A 13,171-nucleotide genomic window follows, 5' to 3' on the forward strand; every position below is an offset into this window, starting at 1 on the left:
GCAGCTTTCACCCGCCACGGTCGTCTAGCGGCTAACGTGTTCGGCTGCTGACCCGCAGGTCGCGGGATCGAATCCCACCCCCGCGGCGGCCGCATTTCGCGGTATAGAGGCGAAAATGCTTGAGACCCGTGTGCTCAAATTTGGGTGCGCGTTAAAAGAACCCCCGGGTGGTCGAAATTTTGTGGAGCCCTCCACTATACGGCGGCGTCTCTCGTAATGATACGGTGGTTTTGGGACGTTAAACCCCAGCAATTACTAGCACAGCTGTGAGCGCCGCACACTCTTTTTAGAGAGGGTGTGCTGCCACCACCAGCGACACAACGAGTACACCCGAGTGTCACGGATAAACTACATTGACGCTACGGATACGAGCGATAACAACTGATTGACCCATCTAAGCAAATTTTAGCGCCCGCAAAACAAGCCGTAATATCTGCGCTAACTTGTAATGATTAATCTTCTAGCACCTCGATCAATCGATGCAGACAAACACCCGTGTGTGCTTGTCATTTGTGTGATTTCTTAAATTTATTAGAAAACAATAACAACAACAATAATAATAATAATAATAATAATAATAATAATATATCTAGTGTTTTACGTACCGAAAACCACGATGTGATTATCAGACACCCCGTAGAGTACTCCAGAAATTTCGACCATATGGTGTTCTTTAGCGAGCACTTACAATACACGGGCCTCAAAATGCGACCGCCGTATTAGTGAACTAGTTCAACACTGTCGAGATTTGGGCTTGTTGGTGCATTGTGACGACCGAAAATAGCGCAAAGAAACGGGGACACAAGACGAGGACACACGGCACAGGCGCTAACTTCCAACATAATGTTTATTACCACCGCACACTCGCCTATATCACCAAGAAAAATAACATCACATGACATGAATGATGCGCACAAAAAATTAATTTCTTAGAAAATACAATTCTTTATCACTGAGCGTAAGAGAGGGAGTGCTGACGCACTTAGATTGTATTTAATTGTATTGTATTAACTTAATTGTATTTTCTAAGAAATTAATTTTTTTGTGCGCATCATTCATGTCATGTGATGTTATTTTTCTTGGTGATATAGGCGAGTGTGCGGTGGTAATAAACATTATGTTGGAAGTTAGCGCCTGTGCCGTGTGTCCTCGTCTTGTGTCCCCGTTTCTTTGCGCTATTTTCGGTCGTCATAGTGAACTAGTTGTATTTGGGCAGCTCCGCCGGAACCACCGATTCGGCTTATCGCGCGACTATGTCCCCCCTCAGTGCGTTTAACTTAAAGTTTGGCCGTCGCAAATTGGAGCTGCCGCTGCAGATGATAACCTGGACACGTGATTACTGATAAGCTTCGAAGACTAAAAACAACAAAAAAATAATGGAGTGGCGAGCGATTTACTTGCCTTTCTACAATTTATTGCTCGTCGAAGGCTTGTGTTCTCAGCGTGGCCAGACATAGAGAGGCGAGTTTCAGGAGCGCCGAGACCTGCGAGAAGAGAAAAACAAAAATGTACCGAAACAGTTCATTTGTAAAGTTCTATTACGTCTTAACGGTCACCTCGCATCCAGGATAGCACCGAGTGAAAGGCTACTACTATACAGCTTGACCAAAAACGACAGAGCATCAAAATTTGGAGGACTACACACATTTGCAATTTAATGAAAGAGAACACACAAATGCACGACGTAGCCGTTCTCTAATTCGCCCTTTCCTCCTTCTTTGTTTCTCGTAATAACTCTGAGCTAATAGTAATAATATAAAAAAAAAACTCGCATGAAGAGTGCACAGCTAGTGGCCATGAGGGATTGCCCGGCGAGGCATGCTCGAACAATAGACTTTAGTCATTCTTCGAGAGGTCGCGGGTTCAAATCCCGGCTGCGGCGGCTGCATTTCCGATGGAGGCGGAAATGTTGTAGGCCCGTCTGCTCAGATTTGGGTGCACGTTAAAGAACCCCGGGTGGTCAAAATTTCCGGAGCCCTCCACTACGGCGTCTCTCATAATCATATGGTGGTTTTGGGACGTTCAACCTCACATATCAATCAATCATTCTTCGAGAATGTCAATCAATCGCGAGATTACGCGTGATCTCGCCCTCTCCCCCCCCCCCCCACTTTTTTCCGGCACTGTGCCAAACTAAAAGATCTTCGGCTTCTGAGACCGAGTACACGGGCGCCGAAACTCAGGGGGTGATATTTTCAACGTTTCCCTGAAAGTATGGCGGTCAAACCGGTATGGGTAATCAGGGACAGCGCATTGATTTGCCAGAGCTTCGAACGCCAGGCCTTTGCAAGGTTTTGCGAGAAGGCAAATTGTCAAACTAGAGAGAAGAAATTGAGCCGACAAGAGATGATTAGGCTCGTTTCTATAGTTTCGGTTTCAGAACTCTGTGTGTGGTTTAACGATGACATTACCGCGCACTGTAAGCTCGCCCCGTTCCCGTGTTTTTAATTGTGACTGCTCACAAGCGTCCCAGTGTTTCATCCTGCGACCGGCGACACAGAGACCTGTACGGTAATACCGCCTTACAACACGAAAACGAGCTCGACGTCACAGATGCAAATGAGCCAACGTAGTTCGCCGGCGCAACCGTGGAAATCTTCGGCAGAGAGTTTTAGTCAAGTCCCCATACACTCACAGTACGCGGTTTGCCGAGTTACAAAACGCGTCAACACGGACGGTACCACTATGGGCCGAAAAGAGAACATCCCGACAAGAGACCATCCCGACAAATAGATAATAGTTATTAGGCAGAAAGCCTCGTACGTCGCATCGAGTCGAGGAATTTCGTGATTTGGCGAGAAATCGCGGAGGCGGTGGCGTCAACGGAAACGACGAAACGAACAAAAAAAAACTAATAAAACCCGGTCAAAAGCCACGTACAACACTCGAAGTCAGTGGCGTAGCCAGAGTAAGGCATACCGGACTCGTGCCACGAACTACACAACCGTGACTGCTGGTCTCGGAAATTATCTCCTCGCAATCGCAAGCTCCTTTCGCAAAAAAAAAAAAAAAATTCTGGCGTCAGCGTCGTTGGTTTTGAACGAAACGTCACCAACTCTGCGTGACCGAAAAATCGAGAAATGTGCAAACAAAATAAATAAGAAAAAAAAACTTGGTCAGAGTGGGGGATCGAACCCGGGTCGTTTGCGAGGCAAACAGGTAAGTGTTTCACCCAACAGCTTCTGCTCTGTTTGCGAAGAGCCTCACCAATTCCAGATCACTCTCGCCAATCTCTCCGCTCCACCCTCTCTGCCGCTTTCCTCTTCCGCCCCTTCCCGAACGCTCCCGGGCCTTCCCGAAAACCCGGAAGTCTGCAAAAACGGGAAGCGAAGAAAGGGGGATATAGGGGAAGCAGAGAGGGACGTAGTAGTGGCGCCACGACGGCGCATGCGCGCGGAGGAGCCACCAGCGTTGCCATAGCGACGCTCCGCGGCGTCTTCCTCAATTCTCTTCCGACAGCAAAACATTACGAAAGCCGATGCGAGGGGTCACGTGGAAGAGAACGAGAAAGCAGGCGCCAGGAAGGGTAAGAAAGGGGCGTTTCGGTCGAATGTGAGGAACTCTTTAAAAAAAAAAAAACGTGACGTAGTCGGCGAGGAGCGATTTATTGATATGTGGGGTTTAACGTCCCAAAACCCGCCATACGATTACGAGAGACGCCCTAGTGGAGGGCTCCGGAAATGTCGACCACCTGGGGTTCTTTAACGTGCATCCAAATACGAGCACGCGGGCCTATACATCATTTTTTGCGTCCACCGAAAAAATGCAGTCGCCGCAGCCGGGATTCGATCCCGCGACCTGCGGGTCAGCGGGCGAGGAACGTAAGTGAAACGCACGTGCGCATGCATCGGCACCTGCGACGTCCAGCCTTTGAAAGCGAAGCGCTGCTGGTGGTAGAAACATTTATTGCCACTTAAGATCGCGAAGGCCGAGCCCCCTCATGGCACGTGGCTGCCCCATCACGGTGAGAAGGCACCCTTACAAAGCAAAGGAAAGCCCTTGAAGTGCGATACTCTTCACGGCGCACGAGACGATCCAGCGCTGATCGAACGCAAAAGTGCCGGTCATGATGGTCTCCCTGTACGACACTGCCACAGCCGGAGGATGTGGAAAGGTGGGACATGTGAGGAGTATGTGGAGGAAGTTTCCTGGTTTGCACGCTAAGTTTGCACGAAGAGGGGAATTGGTCTGTGTAACGGGCGTTTAGTAATACGGGGTATGGAGCAGTCTGAAAAGCGCTGCGCCGGTCGCCTGCCTCTACGACTCATTCTTAACGAAAATTTGCCACTTTAAGAAACTGCCACCACGGTTGTGGCTAAAGGTGACGTTAAGATCTGCGGTGTAAGTACAGTCTCTCGTAGTTCACGCAGCCAACTTGGCAAATGACGGATATCTCGGTCTTCCGACTCCAAGCGGTTCCGCTATCTTCCGCATACAGGCGGTGCATAAAAAGAGCCTGCCAAGGCGTATTCTCAAAATCCCGAAGTATACACCAAATCAGGATCTTATTGAGAGTCAACATCACCCGAGCCTCAAGATCAATTGAGGAGCAACAAGGGTGCGAGGTCGGAGATGAAAGGGCAGGGAGAGGGAGCTTCGGCATAGTGATTGTTTTTCTAATCATAATTGTTGGGGTTTAACGCCCCGAAACCACAATACGATTACGAGAAACGCCGTAGTGGAGGGCTGCGGAAAGTCCAACCAGCTGGCGTTCTTTAACGTGCACCTATAAATCGCAAGTGCGGCCGCCGCAGCTGGGAGTCGATCCCCGGACCTGCGGGTCCGCAGCCGAGTGCCTTAGCCACTAGAAACACCGAGGCGGGTATTTATTTTTTCTCTCTCAGAGCATATGTTATGGGAATGTAGAGGGATTAGTACTCATAACAAGTATGCGGCCTCTGCTGACAGCCTTCGCGCGCGCTGGGAAGCCGCAATGCACAGTTCCGTCCTCGAAGGCCAAATGTGGGCCGTCCAGCGGGCCGTGGAAGCCGCCAGGATTCAAGGACTCCTGGCCGTAACCTAGGCGGGGCCAATCACCCACCCCATCTACTCACCGGACTCTTAATAAAGTTCTTTCCTCCTCCTCCTCTCTCAGTCAGTTATGAGGTTGGACACCTCGCACTCCTAACTTTCGAAGAAAATATACAGTTACAGTTGTGTCGTTCTGGCACAGATGTCTATGGGTGATATATAGACCCATTCCATGTTTGTAAACACAAGTAGGCCGACGTCGACATTATGGGTAAAATCATAGCGACGTCCGACTAACTTCCGCCATACGCGCTGAGGGTTGCGACGTGCGCCAACAAAACGACAATTTGAGACGCCATAAGCGTTGTGAAAGCCATAAGCACTGAGGGCTGCAATGTGCGCCGACAAACAAAACTAAAGGCCAAGCCTCATAAGCGCGAAAATGCACGCGACAGCGACAAGCGACGTAGATCGGCTTCGTGCGATCAGTCGCTAGCGCAGGCAAACCTCATTCACGCGACGGCTTCGGCGAGCGAATTCCACTGTTGCTGGCATGAGGCCGTCAACTCGCACCAAGAAAACCGCGTAGCGAGCGGTATGCAATTTAAAAATAAGATATATTGTTGTGTAATGGAACGGAAAGTGTTTATTATTGCCTTGCAGCACTTTTTTATATGCGCATGCGTAATAAACATTGCGTTATTTCTTGTTGCGCATACGTGACTCGGGCAGGGTCACGTGCACCTATGTAGTCTTCATCTTTTCCGGTATTTCGCTATTGGCTGCTTGAGCCCAGCACTTCCGGGCGATGAGCGACGGTTTCCAAATCTGGAGAACCGAGCGATCGCGCGAAAACGAGCACGCGACACGTCGCGCGAACGCCCTCTTTCGTCGCTCATAGCGTCGCTCGTCGCTGTCGCGTGCATTCTCGCGCTTATGAAGTTTGGCCCTAAGTTGTGAGACGTGACTCACATTCAATCGCGACGCAGCTCGTCGGCATACCGCTTTTTTTTTTTTTTTGCCCTCGTTGCTTCACTGAGAACAACACATGCACCACTCAAAAACCCAGCAGAAACTGCGGTAGGCAGAGCGTCTTTTGCCTACCAAGCACAGCGCCACCGCATTTTCGTGACGTAAGTCCGGTGGAATTTGTCTATATGGCTCTGATGGAACTGCAACGAATGACATTTCAGCCAGCATCGGAATGACGAATAGTGCGCGCGTTTTTTTGCATCGCGTCGTCGCAAGACGAAGTTCGGCAAAGTTTCAACGGTCCCACTTCACACCAGCTTGAGGATATTTTGGGTTAACCAATTACGATTCGCTCACGAGGTTGTTGACAACGAGTCGTTCTTTCATCCGAAACAAAAGCAAAAAAAAACAACAATAAACAAAATCCGCAGACACGAAGACTTGCAGGAAAATCCGTGGTACTACCCGTCATTCCCATGGTGGCCGAACGGTCGCAGCGCCACCGTTCCCTCAGAGAAAATATTGTAGCTATAGCTATACGAAATTAACAACACGACCCCCCCCCCAAAAAAAAAAGAAAAACACAAAACCCAGATGTTCCCCCGACAGCCACAGCGATAGCAGCGCCGCCAAAGCATCGAAGCCGTTATTAGAAAGTCGCAGGTTCGATTTTTTTCATTTTTTGCCGCCCATTTACATCATACTTACTACAATATAACATCCCCTATACAATTCCTTGGGTTTCTTGTCTATGTTTTAATAATGTTCCCTCCCTCGAGCGCCGTGAATAGCAGAGGCCATGCTCTGCAAGGACACACCACAGTGCTATCTGCACTGTTTTTATTTATTCATTTATTAAGAGGGGGGCCTTTTTCTTCGTCGTCGCTCCAATCGGAATGCGATCTTCCCACATCGGCGACGGCTCAATGGCGCCGAAAGAGAAACAAACGCAGAAGGGGGCGCGGCGGCCCCCGGGACAAGCAGCGCCGCCGACAACGCAGACGTCGAGGCAATCGGTTACGTCGTACCAGGCGGTATATATACACCCTCCCTTCGGGGGACAGTTTCTTTTCGCCAGGGCCTCCGAACTGCTGTTGCTGGCCTAGTGAAAAGGGGACGGCGATACCTTCGGAGTCGTGAGCTGAAACTGCGGTAGCGGCTACGCTATACCGCAGTTTCTGCGGTAAGGAAAGAAGTGTATATACTTAAGGTGCTCGTTTTCTGGGTATGACACAATAATCACGAGATCTAACAGACAATAATGCAAATGATTGGTATGTGGGGTTTAACGTCCCAAAACCACTACATGATTATGAGAGACGCCGTGGTGGAGGGCTCCGGAAATTTAGACCACCTGGGGTTCTTTAACGTGTACCCTAATCTGAGCACACGGGCCTACAACATTTCCGCCTCCATCGGAAATGCAGCCGCCGCGGCCGGGATTCGAACCCGCGCCCTGCGGGTCAGCAGCCGAGTACCTTAGCCACTAGACCACCGCGGCGGGGCGACAATAATGCCAAGAAAAATATAGGGGAAGTTATTAGGCCGAATGGTAACGTATATGTCAAGAAAAAAAAAAAGCGGGTGAAAAGATAACTTGCCGTGGGCAGGAACCGAACCTGCGACATCCGAGCAGCGTTATTCGAAGGTCGCATGTTCGGTTCCTGCCCACGGCAAGTTATCTTTTCACCCACTTTTTTTTCTTGACATATACATTGCTATTCGGCCTAATAACATCCCCTATATATTTTATTGGCATTACTGTCTGTTAGATCTCTAGAAAATAAAACGCGTTCATTAACGTTGCACTCAGTGGACCGGCTCTCATAAGTATGATGAAAAACAATGCCTTATTAAACAATTAATTTTCTTTCGAAGCATCAAAACCAGCAACAGCGTCAATATCAGTAAGTGAATCTCCGCTCATGAAACCCGAGAAATAAATAAATAAATAAAGGAAAAGAAAGAAAGGAAAAGAAAGAAAAAGTTAGCGGTCGACCTCGCAAAACGACACACCTTGCTCCACTTTAGCAGCGAAACGCTGCCCTCAATCTGAATAACTGGGAGCTCACATAAACCGAATGAGTGAGCGAAACAACTCTATTGTCGATCCGGCATAAAGGGATAAATGACAGGGGAATTAAAGCAAGACGTGCTCGGACGTCCCGGAAGCAGCAACCTACTCGCGTCAAACCCGTGGGGGCACCCGCTTTCGGCCGCTGGCGTTGTGGACCCCGTCTCTCCGGTTGCCCGACTCTTGGCTCACGATTTTGCTGCTGGGCTGATGGTAGCCGGCATTGCTTCTTGTTTACCCGGCGATGGCGCACAGTCACAGAGGAGGTGTCTCTGTGTACCTCGCGCCTTCTTGCAGTGTTGGCGTATATCTGCGAAGGTGTGTCAGCACGTGCGTTGCGGCTGTGCCTGTTTCGAACGAGAGCGACTGAGCGGCAGCAGGACGCGTGGAAGCGAGTTTTTACACGTGCCGTCAGTGGCGTAACTAGATAGGACGGCGCCCAGGGCAAATATATTTCCGCGCCCCTCATTATGCCCGTGATAATGTTTGTTATTATTATTATTATTAATAATAATAATAATAATAATATTATTATTATTATTATTAATAATAATATTATTATTATTAATAATAATTATTACTACAGCTCCTATTAATAATAATATTATTATTATTAATAATAATAATATTATTATTAATAATAATTATTACTACAGCCCCCCCCCCCCCATTAAAAGCGCTAATGTAGGCTTCCGCGATTGCCTACTGGCGCGCGGCGGGCCATTTCGGAGGCCAAGGGCCACCAGTTCTGATTTCGATGAGCTACGCCCGCGTTTTTGTATAGTATTTTTCTTTTTTTATTCAAACTTCCGGAAGTCCCTTACCCGTCATTGTTCTCTTCCAGTCCACACTGCAAAAATCTTGACGGCACGGGCGCTTCCCAGGCCCAAGTTTCTCGTACCTAAGCTTTCGCGCTATTTGTGCATCCCAAGGAATGCAGGGTGAGTACAAAACAAAGCAACCAGCTAGACACCGCGCCCTCGGGTCTGGTATGGGGGTTAAACTGGTCGGAGTGTTCTGCCGTTTCGCTCCGTTCGCTGTTCCATTGATGGAGGTCATCCTTGTGCGGCCGCATTCTTTCAGGGAAGTTCTTGGTTTCTCCAACGTACGAAGCGGGGCAGTCGGCACATGCTGTCGGGTACACTACGCTCTGCGCTTTTTTCGCAGGTGCGTGTTCTTTGGGCCAAAGGATGAACCTGCCCATGGCGGTGGATGGCATGTGGGAAACGTTGACCCCCGCCCTTCTATTGCTTTGCTGGCGCCCGCGATGCAGGGAATCAACAAACGTCGCCGTCGTGTCACGCTTTCTCCGTCTTTCCTCCAGAGAACTCTGCGAATAAACGCCTTTGTTTAGCCTTTGGTGCCGAGGTCACGGATTATATTCGCCCTTCCTTCCGCCGCTGCGTGGACGATTAGTCGTTGGACGATCGGCTATTTCGTTGGAGTTTTCTGTTCTTACTCAAAAAAGGTGCATTCGAACTTTTTTATTTTATTTTGTTTACGTACGTGGTTGGTTTCAGGGAAGCTTTCAGTAAGTGGTTTGGGAGGCTGGTGGGGTTCGCTGAAACTCATCTAACCCAGTGCTGCGGAGCACAAAACAAAGCTTAGCCGAGGGTCATGGGAAGGCACGGAGGTAGCGCAGCAAAATGAAAATAGAGGATCCTTTTCCCGATGCAAAAGCCATTGCGGCAACCCTTTCCTTCACCACCATCCCCACTTCCAGTCGTACATTACAACCTCGCCCCTCCCCCCTTCCAGGCGGTTTTACGGAAAAAAACATTGACAACCTTTCCAGGGGGCGCCAACCCGAGGACTCGGCTTGGCGCCCCCTCCCTAGTGGCGCCCGGGGCACTTGTACCCCCTTGCCCCCCCCTAGTTACGCCACTGCGTGCCGTTGTCAGTATATGAAGGAGACGCGGCGCCGGAGGCGCTTTGTCTCGGAGTCTCACGTAGCTCATCAACCCATCATCATCCGTACGTCTGTCCCTGCCATAGAGTTTCTCAAAATTAACTAGAGGGCACTCTGGCGCTGCGATCGTTCAGCGACCATGGGAATGATGGGTAGTACACACATTTGCCTAGTATTCGTACTTGCGGGCGGCGAATCGTACTTGCGGCTTTGTTTATTGCTGTGTTTCGGTTTTGTTTTGAAAGAAAGAACGAATCCTTTTGAACTTAGAGACGTGATTCGAAATAGTAAGCTTAAAAGAATAAGGTTGTGAAGCACAAACGGCGAACATTTGCTAATTTATGTTTTCGTGAAAAAACAGCTCCAGGCCACACGAACACACACGGAGCCAGAAGCAGGCCAGAAGTACGAAAATTAGACAAATGTGTGTACACTACCCATCATTCCCATGCTCGTTGAAGCGCCGTGCGTTGCAGCTCACATAGACACTAGCGCCAGAGTTCCCTCTATAGTTAGTATTGTGGGAAACTCTGTGGTCCCTGCATCTCCTCCTCTCCTCCCCCCCCCCCCAGGGTCATGTGAGGGGGGGGGGGGAAGTTTTTGTTTTGGGTGCGCCGCTTTAGCGCGATGCCCGCCACTTTGCTGGGCAGTGTTTCCGGTACCGCCGAGTCGGAGCGAGTTCTTCCTCCAGACGCGCGCGCCCGCTCCGAAACTCGGCCCCTGCCGTCGTCACGTGGCACCCACGTCACTGCTCCTCCCCCATTGGTCAGACGCTCTTCAGCGAGCTACTTTTTCCAACTCTGGTGATGTTCATCGCAGCGTTTAGCAGACGCTCTGGGAATCTGTTTCATGCTCGTGCCACGGCGGCCGCTCCACTGTTGGGGCAAAATCGCTCGCACGTGAAACAGGCTCACGTGCAATCTAATAAACGCCTTTACGTGCCAAAATCAATGCACAACAACGAATCACACGCACCGTAGCAGCGCATACATTCGGGAAGTCTACTGTAAAACGAAACGGGAAAGCAAACAGCGGGTTTGGTGAAACGTTACTCTGCCAGCCATGTCAATGTCGATGTGATAGACGCTCTTCACATAATGATTAATATGTGGGGTTCAACGTCCCAAAACCACCACATGATTACGAGAGACGCCGTAGTGGAGGGCTCCAGAAATTTCGACCACTTGGAGTTCCTTAACGTGCACCCAAATCTGAGAACAAGGACCTACAGCATTTCCGCCTCCGTCGGAAATGCAGCCGCCGCTGCCGGGATTCGATCCCGCGAGCTGCGGGTCAGCAGCCGAGTACCTTAGCCACTAGACCACCGCGGCGGGGCGCCGACGATGTTTCAACATAGATAGATAGATAGATAGATAGATAGATAGATAGATAGATAGATAGATAGATAGATAGATAGATAGATAGATAGATAGATAGATAGATAGATAGATAGATAGATAGATAGATAGATAGATAGATAGATAGATAGATAGATAGATAGATAGATAGATAGAGTCGGCCCCGTTGGATATTTCTTCGTCATGTTGCTCCGTTGTTATTACGATGAATACTAGCGAACTCGACCAAATGTCTTTTCTGCTAAGCTCTGTGGAGGCTTGCGTGCCTTTTCTGCATCTCCAGGTTGTTTTTTGTTGTTTTTCGCGCTTGTCCCCCATGCTTGGGTAATCTCGCGATATCGTTAGCCAACACATCTTAACGATACATAATTAGCCAGACAATGGCGCGACATCGACAAAGCTGACCACACGCGCACACGCCCATACAGCGCCCCGCCAGCCGACTCGCACTATCGGCTCGGAGTCAAAAAGCTTTTCGAGAGGTGAGCCAACCGATCCCGCTGAGCGCGGATAATCAGTGTAAATAGCGTCTCCACAGCGCGATGCCCGTCGATCCTTGAAGGCGGGCAGGCAGGCCGAGCACAACAGCAGCAGCGAGCGATCACACACAAAGCGGGCACCGGGCGAGACGAGGATGAGAGAGGTTTAATTAACGCGCCCCCCGCACGCCGGTGTTGCGCTTCCGAGAGCGTTGGGTGTGAGCGCACGTGTGTGTCGGACGCAGCGGTGGGCTCGCGCCACTGCCACCGTTCGCGCCCCCTAGCGAGAGTGCGCAAAACCTTTGGCAGGCAGGGACAAGCGCACGCACAGACACACACATAGGTACACATGCAATACACCCGCTGCCACGCACACACACATGTAGATACACGTACACAACCACGTATACGCATGTACTGTCAGCGTCAAATGAAAGCCGAACAGCGGCAAGCCTTCGCGATGGTATAGTGCGAGCCGTACAGTTAACACCATTTTACAGGCGCATATTCGTGATGGTATAGCGCGCGCCGTTCAGTTATAACCATTGACAGGCGCATATATATGTGCCTGATTTGATTGATATGTGGGGTTTAACGTCCCGAAACCACTATATGATTATGAGAGACGCCGTAGTGGAGGGCTCCGAAAATTTAGACCACCTGGGGTTCTTTAACGTGCACCCAAATCTGAGCACACGGGCCTCCTTCATTTCCGCCTCCATCGGAAATGCAGCCGCCGCAGCCGGGATTCGAACCCGCGACCTGCGGGTCAGCAGCCGAGTACCTTAACCACTAGACCAACGCGGCGGGGCATATATATGTGCCTGTCAATGGTTATAACTGGACGGCGCGCACTATACCATCACAAAGGCTTGCCGCTGTCCGGGTTTCACTTGACGCTGGCAGTACATACACACACCGCCAGAGGGAGACGCATGCGCCGGGCGACGTATAATGGGAAATGGATCGCAAGTCAATGCCGCTACTGCCTGAAGAAAAAAGCGCGAACGCACTTATCTATAACTCCAGTGGCAGGGGTGTAGCCTGAAATTTGATTCGAAGAGCGGGGCGAGTTCAACCGCACTTTATGTATGCTTGTGCGTGTGTTGGAACACCATCATCATCATGAGGCTGACTATGTTCGCTACATGACCATGTTTCCCTGATCGACCCGGTATCGTGTCTTCTGCTGCCACGCTATGCCTGCGAACTTTTCTATCTCTGCCCCCCCCCCCCCCTCCTAACTTTCTGTCTTCGCATCGGGCGTTCGCCTTTGCTGAGAATCTAATGGAAGTCGGAGATACAGTCACTAGACAAGACACTGGCCAACTATCTCAGGAGGCGAAAAATATCATCAAGAGACGACAAACCATCAAAGCCTAAAATGCGACCGACAAAATAGAGCTAG

The 13,171-nt window shown here is 50.0% G+C and overlaps 1 protein-coding gene and 1 long non-coding RNA gene across 3 annotated transcripts in view; one reads left to right on the forward strand and one right to left on the reverse strand.

Annotated features, from left to right (window-relative positions):
• The window catches only part of LOC119166812 (forkhead box protein N3-like), a 61,296-nt gene that overhangs the window by 34,759 nt on the left and 13,366 nt on the right, over positions 1-13,171 (reverse strand). For both annotated transcript variants that reach the window (XM_075867437.1, XM_037418177.2), the window contains exon 2: positions 1,402-1,484. The gene's annotated coding sequence lies outside the window, so the exon portion shown is untranslated. The remainder of the gene's footprint in view (positions 1-1,401; positions 1,485-13,171) is intronic.
• On the forward strand, positions 8,431-9,396 carry LOC142765780 (uncharacterized). The gene is made up of 2 exons (XR_012884396.1): positions 8,431-8,958; positions 9,185-9,396. It is a non-coding gene; the product is annotated as an uncharacterized LOC142765780 (long non-coding RNA).

Source organism: Rhipicephalus microplus, chromosome 6 (genome assembly GCF_043290135.1).
Source record: "Rhipicephalus microplus isolate Deutch F79 chromosome 6, USDA_Rmic, whole genome shotgun sequence".
Classification (NCBI taxonomy): domain Eukaryota; kingdom Metazoa; phylum Arthropoda; class Arachnida; order Ixodida; family Ixodidae; genus Rhipicephalus; species Rhipicephalus microplus.